The sequence below is a fragment of the Mus musculus genome, chromosome 17 (genome assembly GCF_000001635.26).
Source record: "Mus musculus strain C57BL/6J chromosome 17, GRCm38.p6 C57BL/6J".
In the NCBI taxonomy this organism is placed as follows: domain Eukaryota; kingdom Metazoa; phylum Chordata; class Mammalia; order Rodentia; family Muridae; genus Mus; species Mus musculus.
In genome coordinates this window covers 84,358,112-84,379,209 of record NC_000083.6, presented here as the reverse complement: position 1 = coordinate 84,379,209, position 21,098 = coordinate 84,358,112, and the positions used below count along the sequence as shown (strand labels likewise).

The following is a 21,098-nucleotide window of genomic DNA, read 5'->3' as shown; positions in this document are numbered from 1 at the left end:
GCATCCTCTTTCTGTATCTTAGAAAAGCACGAGTAAATATTTTTTCTTTGCTTTGGTGTTTTTGTAGCTTAAATTTTATATGAGCCAGACTAATATAATGTAATACCAAGATTACATAATTTAAGACGTCAGGGTTGCTTCCAGGCCATGAGATGAATCTTCATTTATCGGGAGGGTTACAGGCAGTACTTGTTGCACATTCACTACCTGTAGAGACAGACAGACCACAGAACTGTTTTCGCAATGAGAAGGCAGAGTCAGAAAGGTTAAACACTGAGGAGCAGCATCGTTAGAGCGTGGGGAGTATTCCCTTCTCGTTCCAACTTAGTCCTCAAAACCATTCCTGTTAGTGCTGAGGAATTTGAGTGCTGTTGCAGACTAAATTTTTAGACTATGGTTAATAGAGTTTGTATTGACTACTTACTCTGTACCTGGGCACTATAGCTCATGCCATGGTCTTATACTTCCAGGACTGTATTGTTTAGTGAAAGAGAAGATAATTTTGAACTTGTTCAATAAATGTGATTACTAGACGTTATAGTCCTGACTGTCAGAGACGTTAAAAGTCCTTTACAAATTAAAGTGCTTCCTAGAGAGGAAAAAGCTTCATATTTTGTATTAGAATTTTCAACCATTTTATTATGAAGAGATCATTCCTTTTTTCCAAACTCTTGATTCTTGGTTATGTTCTCATAGCATGGTTGGGGAACTAATCAGGATGCCAAGGGCCTGATCAAGTCATGAGTTGGTGTGTGTTTATGTGAGAAAGTTAGCAGCTGGGCCCAGGAACAGTGGTGAATAGATAGATAGGCTTTGGGCCCTTTTTTGAGGCATATAACTGCTCTGAGAGGGATGGCTTCCCAACCAAAGTTAAGTTCCACTTATAGGAGTGATGAAGGTTGGGGGATGGATGTTTATTAAGCAATTAATGATGTCAATTGCTACGTTCGTCTAGGGTCCAGAATCTAGACCATCTCCAGAGATCTGAAGATGTCTTTATAAAGAATAGAGATGTCAGGCATAGTGGTGCATGCCTTTATCCCAGCACTTGGGAGGCAGAGACGGGGGAATCTCTGTGAGTTTGAGGTCAACCTGCTCAACATAGTGAGTTCCAGAATAGCTAGAGCTGTATAGTAAGACCCTGTCTTGAAAAAAAAAAAAAACGAACAAAAATAGTGAATTTAATATTGAAAGATAACATATGCAGTATTTTGTTTTAGCCTATAAGAAAGTTTATTTTTCTTGTATATTTTTTTTACATATAATTATAAAATGTTGAACTGAGGCTGTTTTCTATGACTTTATACACATCATTTTTGTAATCTTGCATTTAAATGCAGTGTCATCTAGTCTTAGTACATTTTGTGTTTCTGAATCAGACTGTCTGAGATTAGGTAATATATAAAGCTTGGCCTATGATTCTGGTGGCTGCAAGTGGTCAAAATCATGAACTTGGCATTCCTGAGATATCCCCATGTCTCTATTTACAGCAGGGCAGAGACACAAAAATAACCACATATATCAGGGCCAAGTGTATGGGCAGCCTTGTTGTAGTATAACCTACTCTGTTGCCATGTGATCCATCCTTCAAGATAGCGTAGTCCACTCAAGAGTGTGTAATTTTCCTGTGATCAGATTACCTTCTTTTACTGGTTCCATCACGTCTGAGCTGTTATGCCGAGGGCCAGACTTCCAGTATATGTACCTTTGAGGGAACTACATTTGTAGTTAACTTCCAGAAAGAAAGTACATCTTTTCAGATAAATGGTGTGGTGAACATTAAAATTGAGATTCTGACTATGATATAGTTATTCTCTGAGACTGAAATGTCTCCCAGTATCATAGCTATGGTGGTTTGAAGACTTTGATAGGCTCATATATTTGAATGCTTGATCCTCGGTTGGTACAGCTGTTGGAGAAGGATATGGCTGTGGCGTTGTTGGAGGAGTTATGTTACTGGAGATGGGCATTGCCCACGTCATTTTCAGTTAGCTCGTTCTCTCTGCCTCATGCTTATGGGTCAGTGTGTAAGCTCTCAGCTACTGCTCCAGAGCAGTGCGTTCCTGACTTCTGCCATGGTCCCCACAGTGACTATCATGGATTCACCCTTTGTAACTCTCCAATAAAGTGCTTCCTTGATAAGTTCCCTTGGTCATGGTACCTTAGCATAGCACTAGGAAAGAAAGGAAGACAATAGCTGATCTGTTATCAGCTAATTGCAAACTGTGATTTACTTTGGAATTTGACCCATATGTTACAATGTTGATTTCCTTGTTGGAAGGTAAAACTGTGTGAAGTCAAATAATACAAGTTTATTGGACTTGGTATTTTAGATTTATTTTTATTTCTGGGTCCCAAATCCCCATTCATTTTAAATTGAATGTGGTATTTTAATCTGACATTTTTGGCCTCTCTGCTCAATTCGTCTTGTTGTCTTACATAATCTCTCTTTTTCTGGCAGTCAAGTTTTTCTTTTCCATCCTCTAATTGTTGAGTTGTATATTCTATACAAACTGCTTCTATAGAAGGAGCACGAAGCTGTCTGGCTCAGGGCAAACCAGTTGGGCTGACCAGGAGAAGAGTAGACTAGCTGCATTGCATAGGGCCTGATCTATCTGCTGAGTCTTGGAGGCAGGGCTAAAATTTCCCCTCTGTGAGCACAGAACTCAGCTCTGTGCCATCTTCATGTTTGCTGATTTATTTCTGTGACTACTGAGGTGTCTGAGTCTTCAGATGCATAGAGGTGTCATTTCTACCCCTTCATTCAGTTGAGTCCTTTCAACATCCCCCGTCACAGTCCAGACGCTCCTGTGCTTGTACCATGTCTACAGAATTGGTGTCCATTCATTCAAGCCTGTGGGCACTGACAGGGCTCAGACACTTAGAGAATAGAATCAGAATTTGAGGACAAGTAGAGCGATGCTGTGACCCACCAAGGACTGCTTCCTCCAGCTAACTCTGCACAGGCAGGAAGGTGGGGAAGCACCTGGCTTCTGTCTCCCTCCCCTCATAGGATCAGGCTGATGCTGCTCCTTCAGTCTCCGCTTTATTCCTCTGAACAAATGCACCTCCAGCAGAACTCCGTCCCAGTCTTTAAGCTTGCATGCTTCAAACTCTTTCCTTTCTCCATGTTTTCTTCCTGTGTGTACTGTTCTTCTTTATCGAGTTCCTTACCCTGCCAGAATAAGGAGGAAGTACAGAGCAGCGTTGACACTATCTTCCAGATTTATATTTGCAAATGAAGTGATAACTTCAAGAAACATTGTCACCGATCTTTATAGATAAGACATGTCCTGTTTTTACTAAAACAAAAATAAACTAACAAAAACCAAAATAAAAATTTAGTGTAGGCCAGCATCTTTATCTTCTTTATGATTTAATTAAGCTTTCTCTAAAGTGTTAACACTCTAGAGAAATAAAAGAAGTTTTTTGAATGGTACTTTCTCATTTTGGTTATTTACCAGTAAGTTGATGTCTTAATGTCTTTTCCTGTTGCTGTGATTAAACGCTCTGACACAACTTAAGGCAGAAAGGATTTATTTCAGTTCACAGTTCAGGGTATAGTTCACCATGGCGGGAACATGGGGCAGCAGGAGCCTGAAACAGAGACGATGAAGCTATGGTGCTGCTGCTCTGTCACCTTTCTCCATTTACACAGCTCAGGTGACGCCCAGTTAAGATGGGTCTTCCTGTGTCACATGGTCAAGACAGTCCCTCAGCAGGCATACTCAGAGGCTTGCCAAGCTCCTCAGTGATTCTAGGCCTTGTCAAGCTGGGCATTTAACACTTAACTTTTATCATTATAAAAATATAATGGTTTGCCGGGCGTGGCCCACGCCTTTAATCCAAACACTTGGGAGGCAGAGGCAGGCGGATTTCTGAGTTGGAGGACAGCCTGGTCTACAAAGTGAGTTCCAGGACAGCCAGGGCTATACAGAGAAACCCTGTCTCGAAAAACCAAAAGAAAAAAAAAAATATATATATATATATATACACATACACACACACACACACACACACACACACACACACACACACACACACACATACATAATGGTTCAGCAGTGAAATACCTCATTTCTGTGGGGTGCCTGCTAATGAAAGTCTCGCTGAAATTGTTTCTCACTTGTTATGTAGCCTTGCCACAGATGGACTGATCATCTTTAAATACTTGGGTTTTTTCCTTCCTGTTTTTATCCCTGGCTGCCTTCAAAACTGCTCTGATATAACTACCAAGCTGGTTGGCTTGTCCAAGAAAATTGAATTCTGTGGATTCCATTGTATTTTCTGTGGGGTTTCTTTGAAAACTCCCTCTTGCTCCCATTCTCATTAAATTGAAATTTAATGATTTTAAAGTCCCAGTAAGTTTGTCTTCATCTGGAGTAGCTGTGCATCTAGTCTGGTCCTGTTGCTGAGCACGTGTGAGGAAGCATCTGCTGTAGTAGTCTAAGGAGTACACCAGAACATACAATAACATACAATGTGCTTGCTGTGAAACAGACTCAAATTAGATTGTAGGCAAAGTAATTAAGGAAGAGCTAAGCTAGTGTTACATTATGAAATGACAATAGTTTTAAGAATGAGGAAATGTTTGCTAATTAGAAATGAAGTTCTGTTCTGTTCTAGAATAACCGGAGGCAAGCTTCTAATGATTCTTACATATTCTTCCTGTGATGTTCGTGCAGATACACATGCATGTATATTTGGTGCTCAGCCAACTCAAGGGATTTTGCTGCCTTTTAGAGGGATAATGTGAGTTTTGATATATATCCCTCTAAGGGGAGGTGTGAGGAGTGTAGTGGCTGTGGATCAAATCCAGGGTGTGGTGTCTATAAGGCAAGCACTCCACAACTGAACTTCCTCCCTGGGCCTTTGGATGCGTTCTTTATAATCAGAGACAATCTATAATTGTCAGTGTCTTTATTGTTTCTTGGGGAATAATGAGTGATGCTAACAGTGTTCTTTGTTCCCTGCAAATCTGGAGGGGTTGGCTCTCTTTTTCTTTCTATTGTGAATTCTGAGGCTAGGACTCATAATGCCAGGTGTGTATGGCAAAGCTGTTAATTCGGGCCAGCTTGGCAGCTTTTAAAGCATCTCATGAGCATCATCACCTTACCTCTTCATAAGTGACTCATGAAGAAAGGTCTTTAGAATGAACAAGCCATAGTTTTCTTGATAATAATTCTGTCACTAATTTTTTGTCGTAGCTTGTGTGCTTTTTGTTGAGAACTGGGCTCCTGTAGCCAGGACTGGCTTTAAACTTGCAGTGTTGTCCAGAATGACCATGACCTCTTCTCACTCCTGACATCCCCTTCTGAGTACCAGGACTGCAGGTTTGCGCTACCACGCCTTGCAAATAATCCCATTACTAAGTATTTCTTCCCTCCAACTTTAAAGATATTCAGAAGTGTTTTAATACATGTAGTACTTTTCTTTATTTAGCTCATGTCACCTGTGTGTAATTCCTAGGACCCTGCATACTACTTGTCTTTGGGATCTGTTTGTGGTTGTCAAATCTTAAAAGACAGTTTTCCTCGTGGCCTTCCTATTGTAGTTGTCTCCCTTTCGCTAGCCCTCTGAGGTTTCTGTCTCTCTGATCACTCCCTGCTCTGCTGCTGCCGATCACTCATTGTGCATTTGCAGCCTATCTAATTTTTCCACATAATAAAAAATAGGGTAAAGATTATTCCTGTGAACTTTTAATTTTTTCCCATTTTGGGGGGAGGGGATTGTTTCTTTGGAATAAATGTTCAGAAATGGGAATACTGGGTTAAAGAATACAAATATTTTTAAACCTGATAGTCAAGCTTCTTTTAAATGAGATTGTATCAATTTACAAATTTACCAGCACGTATAATCTTCTCAGTAGTGGCTATAATTACTTTTTGGTAAGGCATGTGTAAGGGAATGTGGGAGGAAAAGGGCCATGCTGTTTCAATTTCCTTTGCTTTTTATTAGTGGGAGATTGAACATTTGCCACATTTATTTGTTGGTTAATTGTATTTTCTTCAGCATTGCTTTCGGGACCCTCTATAATTTGCACCTGACCTTTTCACCTTATTTTCTATTATTCAAACTCACAAATATTTATTAAACTCTTGGGCTGCCGTCTCCCACCCAACAAATACATAGACTCTAATCAGACCAATCTGTCATGTTCCTCTGATTATGTTATGCTTTTCCTTTGAGAGCCCCCCTCCCCCCAGCTTTTGTTGGGGTTTGGGTTTGGTTTGGGTTTTTTCTACCCGTAAAATGCCCATCCCTTCTTTTTTCCTTAAGCTATGCTTCCTCGCCATCAGATTCAGCTTCAACTTTTTACTCTCTGGGAAGTCTTCCCTGATGTGACTGTGGCAGACCTGGCTCAGGTCCCACTCTCCTTGTTCCCCGTCACTTGGTCTGCATCTGCCTTTGTAGCAGGTCCAGGAGAGCATGTTGATTGAGATGGACAGGGCAACAGACAAATCTAGATCTCACTTCATTTGCTTGTGGTTTAGTGCCCTGCTCTCTGGTTCCTTCACCTCAGTGTTCTCAGGACCTGGGATAATCACGTCTGGCTCTATGGTGCTTGAGGGGTGAAGTGGAGGTGCTTGTGGAGGGGGGCCCTGTTGGGGTGCGTGGTGTACAGAACTCTCCTTTCAGTGCTTAGGCGTGGTTTTGGTTGAGGTTGTTTTTCTCTTTAAGACCTGCACTGGTTGAGGTCAGTTGGAATTGCAGCACTGACAGCTGGGAAGAAGACATGGGGTCCCACTCTTAACCAAGAAACTGTATTTCATACATACTGGCAAAGGGAAAGTCAGTTTTCTCCAATGGAGTGTCACCAGGTCTGTCAACCACTCTCCGGGGCAGGTGCCATGCTCAGGAGTAATTAGACAATACAAAAGGAATGCCATGCATTGTTTGCTATTTATTTGTGTGTGTGGGGGGGAACTTTTTGTTTTGTTTTGTCTTACTGCTTTTGTTTTATTTTGTTTTGTAGGCCAAGTGAGAATGCTTGTTTATGTTTTAAATTAATTGCATGATTCCACCCACTGACTCAGGGTTTGTGTTCTTTTGCTTCAGGATTCTTCCTTTTTGTTGTTGTTGACATTTTGAGATAGGATAGCTTGGTCGGCCAGGAACTGGCTGAGGCCCAGGATGACTCCTCATCTCCTTCTAGCACCTCTGGAGTCCATAGCTTGTACGCCTGTGTGCCAACGTCCTCGCTTATGCAGTACTAGGGATTGACCCACAGCCTCCCAAATACCTGGCCAGCGCTCTCCTGACGGAGCCGTAGCCGCGGGATGACCCGTCCTCGTATACCTTAGACATGGTGTATTGTCTCCTATGAGTTAATCTGTATTCTCAAAGAAATAGCAAAGAGAGGACTGCATTGTGGGTGTAGTGAGTTCCCAGCACACTGTGTAGTCGCTGATTCAGTAGTGCTGGGTGGTCTGAGGAGCTGGGAAAGGAGGGCACTCAGAGCCAAGGGCTTGACTGTAGTTTACCAGCAGAGCTTTCTCCCAGGGCCAAAAAAACAGCTAATCCTCACAAGGCGTTCAGGACACCATTCACTGAAACTAATGATACTGATGGGACCCACGAATCAGATAGGAACAAGGAATCCAGTGACCAAACATGAGTGGCATTAACATGAGTGAATTGAGAACAACATTTCCTATGTAGTGCAAAGCTTAAAGGAATACGAGGGGAAGTGGTTGCTTTTTGATTATTTTGAAGTAAAAGTTACAGGAGAGAAAGACTTTCTGAATTCTCTTTCCCCTTCTACATCTCCTACATCTGCTTCCTACTTGCTATTTTATAAAAAAATTATAGTGAGTATATTTTCCTTGTAATTATTAAGCAGACCTGAATAGACATTGGTAAAGTAGATTACATCTAAGAATCTTTAGCTTACCTATTGAAGCTATTGGATATTATTGGCTTCTCTAGGCTTTTATATAAATAGTGAGATTTTAAATAGTGAAAACCATGTTAATTTTTAGGATCATTTTCCTTAGTAGAGACTAGTGATGGATAAGCTGGGAACAAACTTGTGTAGATTCTAAATAATCCAAAAAGGAAGCTTGAAATAGTTAACACTTTTGGATCTATATGATCATTGTGTTTGTTTTTTAAAACAAAGTGCTTGCATTTGTATTCTCCATTAAAAATAAACATTGAGTTAGATGCTTGTTCAGCCAAGTGGAGTCAGTTATCCAGTAGAAATCCTAAAAAGATTCAAATTATACCACCAGATTTTACTTTCCCATAAAGTGTTGTATTCACTAATCTATGTGAGGAACCTATACTTAATAACACCATAAGAAGCTGTAAATGAAAGCAGAAAGCTGACTCCTGCTCCGTTTAACTGGCAGCTCCTGTGGTTTGGATTCGCAGCACTGTTACGCCCTCATTCACACCCTGGATTTCCAAGCGTTTTCAAAAAGCTGAAATGGTGACTCAAGTTTGTCAACATGTGACAGGTTATTTTCCTTTATTTAAAATGTAAGCAACAGAAATTATTCTGGATGAAGCTCTCCACTTATTTTAGCAGCAGCAGATGCTCTCTGTGATCAGTACGTCTACTAAAGACCAGCGCTTTGTGCCTAGACCGCAAGCCTCACAACTTAGCTTTATGCCTTTCCAGGCGTACCAGTGAGCGAATAAGCCAACATATCAGTCTAGTCTGGCTTAGCTCAGCACTCTTTGATTTTTTCCAGTCTGTTTGATGTAGAGGCTTACTGAGATTTATCTACTGAGCTGTTCATAGTCTGTAGGGTCAGAGCCCTGGCTGCATTATATAAGATTCCACCAGTGACAGAGGACATGGGAAGTCTCTGTAGTGTGGATACTTTAGTTCCTTGTGTTGCTCCTTGTTTTGCTTTTGAAAAATTTGAAACTATTCTCAAACTTTTATTAATATTCAGTATTTTTTCATTTTCTAATTTTATACTGAAAGCCTTAAAACAGATGTGCTATAATTGGTTCAGTTTACTAAAGATTGTTTCAACATTTGGTAGAAACAGCTATGCAAATGTGAAAACTTTTCCAATTATTTGAAAGAGAAAATCAAAATAAAAGTATGCAGTGACCAGTTGCAGGTACTGGCTGTATGCAGAGGCGAATGTCCTCTTATTCTGCTATTTCTGGTTGCAATAACAGTAATGTACCCAGCGTTATAAAAAGCCTGCAGACTGTCTTCTCCTTATCTCATGTGTTCCCAGGCATTCCCAGTAGGATAAGTATTATTGCCCCATTCCAGATGGCAGTCTTGGGAGTTTCTGTGATTAATTTGCTACATGTTTCATATCTGCTGTGATGCAGAGCTGGTGTTAACTCCTAACCTAGTTATTTTTCCATTATATCAGAGCTTTTTTGTTGACTAATACACACCATTTCTAAAAGCAACAGAGTTTTGCTAGTGGTTTGATCGTGTCCTCTTTCCTGAGAGGTGGAATAAAATTGCTCAGGCTCCTGGAGATAAGAGCATTATGTCATACTGGAGGACTGATGACGTACATTCATCCCTGCTTCACTACCCTCACATAGCAAACAGGACAGACAGACGTCTGAGGCTTGTGGGATTGTGTTAGTATTGTCCACACAACCCTGAAAGAGTGCCTGGCATAGAGGAGATGCAGAGGGCATTTTGCTGTTGCTAGAAACATTTATTCAGTGGACTTGCTTTGCTTGCTGTGTGCAGAGTAATGTGCTGAGCATTTAAGTCTTTAGCTTTAAGAATCTCCGAGCTAAGGGCTGGAGAGATGGTTGATGAAAGCACTTGCTCTTCTTACGGAGCCTGGGCTTGGTCCCCATAAACACCTTGATGGCTCACTCCAGGTCTAGGCAATCCAACGCCCTGTTCAGGCCGTTGCAGGCACCAAACATGGATGTGTTACACATACATACTTCAGGCACAGTCACATATGCAAAAATAAAAAGACTCTCAGAGTCAACTAGAGTAGGTGCACTCCACATTGCAGGCCCCGACCTCAGAGCCTTTTGTAGGGAGGGGTTTGGAAGCAGGGTGTGATTGAAGATTATCCCGTAAAAGTCAGGGTGTGAGCTTGAGAAATATGTAGAAGTCAGGCAAGTAAAGAAAACTGTGGAGTAGTATCATTTATAGAGGTGTTGAGGATGGTTGTGTGATAATTTGCCTGCCTGCCTTCCTTTCCTATCTCTATTTCACTCTTTCCCTCCCTCCCTCTCACCTGCCTTTCCTTTCTCCCTCCATCCCCACCCCCAGCCCCCAGGAATTTATGAGTCTCCGGCTACCCTCTCGCTCACTATGTAGTTAAGATGACATTGACCTTCCGCTCCTCCCTCCTCTACCACTGGTTACAGGTGTAAGTTACCACACCCAGCTTGTTGGCTCTGGGAATGACTATGCTTGCTAGGCAGGCGGTGTAGCAGCTGAACATCCCTAGCCTCCTGAGTTCACTTTTGACCCAAGACTTGAGACGCTAGAGGGAGAGCCAATGGAGCATGTCCGCTTGGCAGTTATATACACAGGGTCTGGAGCCCAGGAGTAAGGTCTGCCTAGACAAAGGAGTCTTCCACGTGTAGCTGGTATTTTATGTCTCAGTGAGTAGGCACACCAAACGGCTGAGAATGCCATCCAGGAAGCATCGCTGGTTAAATGATTTATGTGGTAAAATCTCTCAACAGAGATAGACTGTTCTAGTATCAGATTTGGAGACAGGACATGTGTGCTTGTGTATCTTAAAATCAGTGAGTATTTTGTTGCTTGGATTCCCCCGTGGAGGAAATGTGTTCCTGGGCTGTTCATCCCAAGACTCCCCACCCTCACAAGGCGCTTTAGGGAGCCTGCTGGTTCTTTGCCCAGCCATTGGAACTTAGTGGGGGAAGGCTGAACTCTTTTTGCTTTGTTATGGTTTTGAGTCCTTAAATGTAATTGGAGAAATAATGACAGTATCCTTGGGATTAAACAAGTCCAATGGATTTTAATTTTCTTGACAAACTGTAATTAAGAAATTGTTTGGGGAGATTTGCTCTCTGAGTAGGATTAGCTCACCTATGTTTTTCATTTGGAAAAAAGTAGGTCTTGCGTTAGAAAGCAAGGTCGGAGGAGTCGTCTCCAGTGCTTTATGCAGTGCAGAGAAAATACGTCAAGCTGCCAGGTGAAACGTTCCTCAAGATAGGAGAAAGAGGGAAGCAGACAATTAGAATACGCTAGGGAAAGGATTCTCTTTATCCGCTGTACCTGCTTTTCTCTTCAATTCTGGAAGGCTCTGCCAGCAGGGCTTTTTTCACCCCTATTCTTGTCCTGCCAAGAGTTGCATATTTTTGGCAAAATGTTCATTACTGGCCAGGAGTACACAAGAAAGCCTTTGCCAGAGAATTAAGCAAGCAGAAGTCTGTCAAAACAAATATTCTAGCTTGAAAATATAGTCCTGTAGGGGGAGGAGTGTGTAGTGGAGGAGGCCAGGGCATGCTCTGAGGCTGAGTATTCATTTCATAAGAATTCTGTGTTCTGAAAGGCTGCTGTTTGCCAGTGCTGAAGGAAGCAGGGCTGTGGTACATAAAATGTACTGACGAGCAAGGATGGGTTCCTGGGGATGTGGGGTTTGTTCTTGGGTTTGGTTTGCTGCTCATCTGATGACAGCCTTTTCTAAGAGGGAAACGGTTTGATAACAAATAGCCTTTTAAATTAAATTTAAGAGGTATTTAACAAAACTCATGTTTACATGGAAAAAACTCTGAGGCCTGAGGATATTAAGAACACATAAACAAATCCTCACAGAAACACCAGTCCATTTCATAAGCATTTATTTGGCCAGGAAATGCCAATTTCATATGACTCCAACTTTAAAAGTATTCATTATTGATTCTAAAAGCAAAACTTGTTTTTCCCCCTCCATTTGTTTGTTATATAAAAAATTATTTTATACATGAAGAAGAGTATAGATTGGATAAACGCAAGTGTATTTAGATTCCCTCATTATGTAGATACTCAGGGCTGCTACTTAAAAAGTTATGCTCTGAGTTGGAGAAATGTGTTTATTTGTTAGCTGACGTTTCTAGTTGGACCTGCTGGGGTTGGGCATGGGTGCTAACTGTATTAACTTCAAGAGAGATAGAAAAAAAGATTGCATACAAAATTGGATTTTAGTTCTAAAGGATTTCCTGATGGAACATCTACTTGCTGCTGACAATAGTTTCTAAGAATTTTTTAAAAAAATAAAGCATGCTACCTTGTAATATTTCAATAAATGTTGTATGTGATAAAGTATGTTAAAAGCCGGGTGTGGTGGCGCACGCCTTTAATCCCAGCACTTGGGAGGCAGAGGCAGGCGGATTTCTGAGTTCGAGGCCAGCCTGGTCTAAAAAGTGAGTTCCAGGACAGCCAGGGCTATACAGAGAAACCTTGTCTCAAAAAACAAAAAAACAAACAAACAAACAAAAAGTACAGTTAAAAACATCAATATAATATTAGTAAAATACACATCAGTTCTTCCCTCTTCCTGGCAGAACTTAGGTCTGCTGCCTAAGTCACTCAGAGGATACGTGCCTGAGAACAGAGCACAGGGGAAGTATTTCTGCCCTTTGAGTCTCTGACTTGATCCACTTTAGTTACTGGAAGAGAGGTTAATTAATGTAAAATTTCTTTAGTTTTAGTAATTCAGAAGATTAAAAATCTTTTGAGGGCTTCAAAAGATCATGGTGCACCATTGGAATTTGCCTTTAGTAAATGTAACATTTGTTTTCTAAAGAATTATAACAACATACTTAAATTCCAGAACAGTAAGCAAAATAGCTTAAGTTCACTGACTTGAAAAAACATTCTTTTATACTGCACGGTTCTAAAATAAATACTTAAAAGAAACAGAGAGCAAGCCATTCTATCTTGGATTTCATTTTCCTTCAGATAGAACAGCTAGAACAAACATTCTTGCTAGTTAGCATTGCCTGTGTTTTTATGAAGTTAATAACTAAGCTGTCAATCACGCCCTATATAAATACGGAGGTTGAATGCTTTCTGCTTCAGAAGCACTTTTATTTACAAGAGCTGCCAGCCAAGATTTCCAGAGCACTCCACGGGCTGTTTGCTTTGATCTGTGTTGAGGGCTGGTCTCTTTATACCTGTTGGTTTGCTCTTTATGATACCTTTGTGTGATCAGGTATTGGGAGAGCAGATGTGCAGAATAAACAGAGGGGAACCAGAGCTCAAGAGAAACCATGTAATTATGCACCAACAGCTCTAGAGCAGAGAATATTTTCCCAACTCCACTTAGCTGCTGTTATGACAAGAGGACAGATGTCATGGTGTTCACCCTGGGGAAGCTGGAGCTTTGCTTTAAGCAGCCACTTTTTATGGAGCGGTGTGCATACTCTGACTACAGCTTGCAGAGGTGGCGCAGGCCCTCCCTCCCACGCCTCTGCCTTTGCCCTTTTCTCACTTGCTCCTTCCTTGGGGAATGTTTACCACATGTCTCCGACCAAATAATCAGCTCTCTGTTGGGAGAACTACCTTTGAATTTTCAACTGGAAATGTGCCTTTTCACGGTTAAGGCCACTTTCAAAAACAGAATAGCGTTTTGGTGGGTCCCTCTGTGGCTTTGATTTAGAGTTTGTCCAGTACCGTGGGGAACTGAACACTGAAGGCCTTTGCACCCCCAGTGCCACCCCCATAGTCTTCAGTGAGTGAAAGAAGGGCAGAAAGGAAGAGGAACTGCAGTGCTTGCCTCCAAAATGACCTATTCTGAGGGATTTCTCCTTTTAATTAAAGCTGCCTTAGCATTTCCCATGACGTAATTACATTTGCATATTACTTTCCTCTAGGAAACTTGATGTTTGAAGTTTGTAACTTCTGGTTTTGTTTGAAACTAGAAAAGTTTTCCCTGTGTGTTTTAAACTAGAAATTTTATCATCACTTAACAATGCCTTTGGAGGGAAGGTTGGTTGGTTTTCAGGCCCTCAGAGGGTTCTCTGTGCATGGGCAAGTCCTCTTCATACTCACTGACCGTCTGGGCCAGCACTTTTCCCTCCTGTGACACTGGCATGACTCGGGTTTTCAATGGAAGGGCGCCAGTGCTTGGCTCCAGGGTTAGAAAGGAGGCCTTTTACTAATACGTTTTCTCCTTGCTTTCTGCCCAGAAAAGTTCTAAATCTCGTATTTCCAACAGTTACTATTGCAGTTTGTTGGGCTTCTGGTGTATAGCTTTTAAATATTGCTGTCTCTGATAGTCAGCAGAGGGTAAGTAATGCCCAGGTACCCGGTTGTAGCAACCTCCCTTGGGTACTTGCAGAGTAAAATTATTTGGTAAATGTTAAGGTAGATTAAAGCTTGGTTTTGAACCCGGTTCTCCTGCAGAGCCTTGTTGGGGAGCAAAGAAGTTGCCAGGAACCAGCACAAACTAGCTCAGCTGTAAGGCTATCTATAGCCTGTGTTCAGGCAGAAGCCTCCTAAGAGGTAGGAAAAGGCTGACATCACCTCTGAGCATCTTTAAGCCTTAGTTGTAAGTGGAGCTACAGGACAGCCAGAGACCAGGCCAGAGGAGCCAGAAGCAATTACAGAAGATGGGCCATGCTGCGAATACCAGTGAAGAAACTGCTGCTGCAGATGTGCCAGGGATGGTGGGGGGTAGAGGTGGGGACCCTCGAGCCGCTTAGTTGACCGATCCTGCCAAGTCCCCCCCAGTGTTTTTATTTTACATTCATTCAGGGTTCAAGCCTGTAATTAAATTTTCTGAACAAAGGACCTATTAAGTTACACCATCCAGATTGATGACTGACAGTTCTTCCTTCGAGGTACACAAGGAAATCTGTAGTGTGTAAAGCAAAATACAGACTGTAGTGAGGATTGAGGAGGAGGGTGTTACAGCGGACAGCAGGGTCGCCGCTCCAGCCCTTGGCCAGGTGTCTAGGTTTACCCTAGGATCTAAAACAGTGTCGGTGATAGGCCTTGTTCAGATATCCAGGAAAAATATGTGCATTTCTAACTAGTAGTGTATTGTTTTTTAAAAGCTCTCTCTGGCCAGTTCAGTGGCTCTGTGAGTAACGACACCAGCACGTGTGATGCTTTTGTTTGACCCCTGGGAGCTATGGTGTAGAGAATCCACTTGTACAGGTTCTCCTTGGGCCCTCACATTCTGTGACATATGCAGGCACACCCGCAGACACAAGCACACAACACTCACACACTTAAACAGTTATTTCTTCAACAGTTTAACTTAATATTATTTTTTGAAATAGGGTCTCCTATGTGAATCCGGCTGCCTCTGCCTCCTGAGAACTGGGATTAAAGGTGTGTGGCACCGCTCCTCCCAGCCCTAAATAAAATGTAATTTTTAAAAATCTCTCTCCACTTTTGTGTAGGCACCATATACTTGCTTAAAACATTTTCGCAGTGACCCACACACAATTTATGATGTTTATTCTTGGGCCCAAACTTAAGGCAGCTTCCCAGACTTGGAGAGCTCAGGGCTCAGCTCCATTAGCTTGGCATCTAGGCCCTCCACATCCACACCCATCCTGTCCATTGTTCCAGGCAAGCCAAAGGCATCCTGGCCTCAAAAGCATCTATGCTATGCCTTTTATTAAAGGCTTTCTCCTCCCCTCTAGCCTCCCAGCCGTCCTAGGAGAGGGAAATCCTTGCTGACCTTTAAGACCAAGCGTTATCTAAGCAGCACATGGGCTGACAGTGTCCTGGTTTACCCCAGCTCATGTGTGCTGAACCTTCCTGGAGAGCTTCTCTTTGGCTCTTGCTTACTGCTCAGGCCTCCATAACCATATTATTCTTCTCCCTCTCCCCCTGGTCCCCCTGGTCCCCCTGGTCCCCTTTCCCCCGGCCCCTTGGTCCCCCTCTCCCTCCTTCTCCCTCTCCCCCTTTCCGTCAGTTTTTTCTTTTGCTTTTGTTTTTCTGCTCCTTTATGCGTTGTTTTGTAAGTCTGATTTAAAACTCCTGGGAAGCAGAGGTAGAATTATTTGTGTGTAGCAATGTCCTCTGGAGCATTTACATTGTGGTGCTTGTCTGTCAGCTGTTGACTCTGCTCTCTGTGGCTCAGGCCAGGGCTTTGGAACCACTGGGCACCCTTGTACCAGGGGTACTTTTTGGCTTGTCAGCACAGTAGTGGAGAAGCTAGACCTAATTCTGTCCAGGACAGAATCTAATTTCCAAATCTTTACAAGAGCAGAATGGTGTCACAGTCACACACTGGAGCACTTTCCCCTGGGCACTGCCAACTCTTTCTTATGCTGACGGGCTGACCCATGGCCACTACTCCTCAGATCTTATTTCAGCTTTCTGGGTTATTTTTATTTTTAATTAAAGGCAAACTTACTTTTCTTGGACCAAGGGCAAGTGAATATTCATGAGGTGTTTGCTTTCTCCACTCTAGTTTTCTTCGGCAGGTGATGCCGTAGGTCGGGTTCTGTCTTGACAGTGATTCCTGCTGGCAGGGCTGCTGCTCATGGTCGTCACTGACTTGTCCAGGGCTAGCACTTGACGGACAGCACAGAGCCGCCATCCCGCAGCAGGAGCTGCCTTTCCTTTCGTTTGGTCTTACGAGTTTGAGGAAGATGTGTATTTTGCCAAGTCGGAACTTTGAAGACAGCAGTGTTTAACTCATCTGATCTGAAAATTACTCGTAAAGTGACTGCTTATGCCAAACGCAAAGCCAGGTCTGACTAGTGAATGGCCTACTGTGACTGGCACAGCCTGCTGTAGGCTTCAGAAAGACTATTTACACCCGTCTGGGAAGGATTTTATAAACCATTGTAGCCTTGTGCACACAGCGAGCAGTCTTTCATACTTACAGAGCACCTATGACACTGCTATAGATGTTCATTCATTAGTTTTTTGTTTCAGTTTTTTTTCCCCTTCTTGGAGCTAGGTTTAGTTGGAGGCTCATAGGAAGCCATGATAAGCAATCATAAGATATTTGACTTTGTTTTTCGAGACAGGTTCTCTTGTCGTCCAGGCTGGCCTGGAAGCCTTGATCTTCTTGCCTCTTTAACTTACTCTCAACTCAAGTGTGCACCACAGCACTAGCCTTCTTATTAGTCTGCGTTCAGTGTCTGCTCGGGTTTCTCTTAGTGGACCATCAGCTCCTGGAAGGTGGGAAGTTGTCCCCTTCGTCGTTGTGCCTGGTTCAGCTCAGAAGTTTGATGTATAAATGAGGGTCTTCAAGCAAGCCTGTAAGTGTTGCGGTGAGGGCACTGGACGTGTGTGCCCTCATCTGAACTGGTAGGGAAAGAATAGGAGTCACACCTTTGCAGAGTGTGGGATAAAAATATGCCAAATGAAATAGAGCAGCTTAGGATGAGTGGGGGACCTTGCCAGCCAAGCTTGAGGGCATAGGAGCAAGGCAAGTGTTTGAAAGTGTGGACTTAAGAGGATCAGGTTTGCTTTAGATGATCATTTTGGCAACTGAATGGAGACACACTGTAACTGGATTGGAACTCAAAGCTGCAACTGGGAGATCAGTGTGTTTACCTGAGTGGTTTTGCTGCTTAGAACAGTATAGACTTTTGGAAGTCAGGATTTGGGATTTCATATACCAGCAGTTTGTTTGTTTTTTTTTATTAAGAGTCAGTGTAAATAAGTTTTTTTTTTACAGTAGAACTTTTCATTTAGCTAAAGAAGGACTTACTAAACTACTTGGTTAGGGTAGTTTCATGAAGTGAAGGATATTTCATCATAGAAACATACCTGAGTTTAAAAACTGTTAGCTATTTAATTTTTTAAACATTTTATCTTTGTCTTGCGTGCGTTCGTGTGTGCATGTGTGTGTGCGCGTGTGTGTGCGTGTGTGTGTGTGCGTGCGTGTGTGTGCATGTGTGTGTGCGTGTGTGTGTGTGTGTGTGTGTGTGTGTGTGTGTGTGTGTGTGTGTGTGTTTATGTGTGCATGAGCACCTGTCTGTTTATCTGTCCTTTCTGATGTGTTACCTTGTTTGACCCCAGTGTTAACTAGAAAGGTTGGGTAGATGAATGGTTATTCCTGTTAAATAGAATGGGAAACTAGATTCAGAAGTTGAGTGGCTTAACTACATCACATATCTGATGAATAGCAGAACTGAAACCACCATTCAGTATTTGGGCATATTGTTTTGGTTTTGCTCACAATTTCGGGGAATAAAGGAAAAAGGAAAAGAAACCATAACCTCATTAGGAGTCATATTTTTTTTTTTTTTTGGTTTGTTTGTTTGTTTGTTTTTTGAGACAGGGTTTCTCTGTGCAGCCCTGGCTGTCCTGGAACTCACTTTGTAGCCCAGGCTGGCCTCAAACTCAGAAATCCGCCTGCCTCTGCCTCCCGACTGCTGGGATTAAAGGCGTGCGCCACCACGCCCGGCTCTTTTCGAAAACTTTTAAGAGTGATACATTAAATTGTTTCGGGGTAAAGTCAGCTGGTGGTCAGCCCATTGTGATTATAAAATGATGTAAGAATGGTTTTCTTTTCCAAGGATGAAGTAAATATGTATTGTAGTATTTGCACCTTTTTATATGCTTGTTCAGGAATCGAAGTGTGGATTTACTATTAGAATGGACTCATCAAAAGGAATGCACAGGTATACCAGTGTACAAGCAGCATTGAATGCATGCAGTACCATGGTTGTCTCCTTTAGTCACTGGGTCTGTGTGACTTTCTATGTCTGTTTGTGTCTCTGTGTGTCTGTCTGTGTCACTGTGTGTCTGTGTCTATGCTGTCTCTCTGTATATTTGTGTCTGTGTCTCTGTGTCTTTCTGTGTGTGTCTCTGTGTGTGTGTGTTGATATGTATGTATGTGTGCATGTATGTATGTATGTATGTATGTATGTATGTATGTATCTGTAGTTCTATAAGTGTCAACTATATCTCATTTGGTAGCTTCCTCTTTTTTTTCCCCTTTGGCACTTAATATGTTCAGTGTTGAGTAAAACAATTTAGTGTTTGATCCCTGAAAATTATAGGTGTTAATTTTTTCACAGTGCTATATAAAATTTTATGACAAATTCACATTTTAATCATTTTTTCTGGTTCTGTATGTTATGTATTTTGAAAAGCTATCTATACTGTAAAAACAAGTGAGTTGTGTTCTCTGAACTGCTGGACCCTGGTACATTGGCCTTCATGATAATTTATATTACTATCTGTTTTCTTCCTTTCATCTTCTCTTCAAAGTAGGGAGGCAGGGGAAGAGGCCTAGGCGCGGGATCCAAGGCCAAAGAGCACTGGTTTATAATCTGTGGAGAAGAACAAAGTTAGATTTGTGGATGTGTTCTCTCTGTTCTCACAGAAGCTCCACTGAGCAGCCGTGACTCGTCCATCTTAAGAAAACCAGATGGGTGGGCGCCTGGCAAGGCTGGGCAGATGGCTCCAGTCCTGCTGCAGTGGTCGCTTACTCCTGCATGCTGGCTGCTGCTGCTGCTGCAGTGGGAGCTTACTTCTGCACGCTGGCCTTCTCTCAGGCTTTTCTCCCTTTCCACAGATGCCTTCTCCATTACTGTCCCAATACAGATGAAAAGTAGGGAACACGGTTTCAGATTTTTATTCCTTGGCTAGTAGCAGCCTTTTCTAAAATAAAATTTTCACATTACTTATAAAAATTGCCACTAGAATAGGCTTAATATAGACAGATATATAATATAGACAGACAGATATATAATATAGACAGATATAATGCTTGAGCTGCCTTAGTTTCATGGCATGTTATTAGATTTTCCTGAGCTCATAGCGTTTTCTTTTCTTTTCTTTTCTTTTTTTTAAAAGATTTATTTATTATATGTAAGTACACTGTAGCTGTCTTCAGACACTCCAGAAGAGGGCGCCAGATCTTGTTACAGATGGTTGTGAGCCACCATGTGGTTGCCGGAAATTGAACTCAGGACCTCTGGAAGAGCAGTCTGTGCTCTTAACCGCTGAGCCATCCCTCCAGCCCCTCATAGCGTTTTTTTATGAAATATAATTATTTAATGAGGATGGATGTTTTGCTTCATATTTGTGAGTTTTGAATGTTTTTTAATAATTGGAATATTTCTAGACTTAGGATATTTAGCAGGCAGTGGCTTTGTAAGGTTGGGTATAATGACTCACTGACCTCCGAGCGTCCTGAGTCTCTGTGGAAGAGTAAGTGGCTGTGCACAGTACTTTTGACATGCATGCAGCTGCACTACCAGATGACAGTGAGTGCCAGTGATGCTCAGTAACAAGTCATGACGTCAGCATGGCCATTGGGACCACAAGGCACAGTATGCGAGCACTGGGTCTCTGCACGGGCTTCTTGCCTCCCTCCTCTTAGTCCTCCATTTCTTTGAAATCATGGCCAGTTTGGGCTGGGGGATGAAAAAAAATAACACTTAAATTTGTACTTAGAATAGGTGTTCTTTAGAGTTACATAGCAGATAATTTATGTAGACAAGTGTAGACTAGAATAAAATATAACTTTTAATAAATAACCTTACACCATGCTGCTTATTCAGGTGGTCTTCATGTGGGTCCTTTGGTGGTTGCTAACCTGCTTTCTGGCTTATACTTGCTACTCTATAGCATTTAGTGTTTCTGTTTCTAACCGACAATTACTTTGTCTGCTTTGGACTGTGAAGAGGGAGTTGGGGGATGGACAGGGTACCTCCATGTAGATAAGTTAGGAGGAAATAAGTCCTATAATAATACTGACAATACTTTCAGTTAAAATTAACAATGATAGGAGAAAAGAATAAATCAAGAAAGTAATTCATTGGAAATATACATAGAGGTCAGGGACCAAAAGGCAACAGAGCAAGATGATTTTTTTCCTTTGAGTCTTTCCTCCCATCTTTGTTGAGCCAGAATGACCAGAAGTCATGATTTTCTTGCCTTGGCCTCCTGAGTGCTAGGATTAAGGTAGGTGCCACCATGCATGCCTCTCGAGAGTGAGAGTCTTAAAGCAGCAGTGTGAACATCAGAAAGGGAAGGAGATTTCACAACATTTCATGCATGCAAACGTTTAATATGGTGACAAAGGCAGAGGGAGAGAATTCCGAGAGGTTAAAATAGAAAGGTGGGGGAGCAAAAAATGAAGTCATTATTCCAGTTGATTCGACATCTGGATTAAGAATTCAGAAAGGAGAATGAAATGACAAGAAATTATGATAGATACAGCACAAGAAAATCTAGAACCTTTGGAATATGCGTCCTA

At 42.1% G+C, this 21,098-nt stretch overlaps 1 protein-coding gene across 8 annotated transcripts in view; it reads left to right on the top strand.

Annotated features, from left to right (window-relative positions):
- Positions 1–21,098, top strand: part of Thada (thyroid adenoma associated) — a 276,191-nt gene that overhangs the window by 87,037 nt on the left and 168,056 nt on the right. The gene's annotated exons all lie outside the window — the stretch shown is intronic.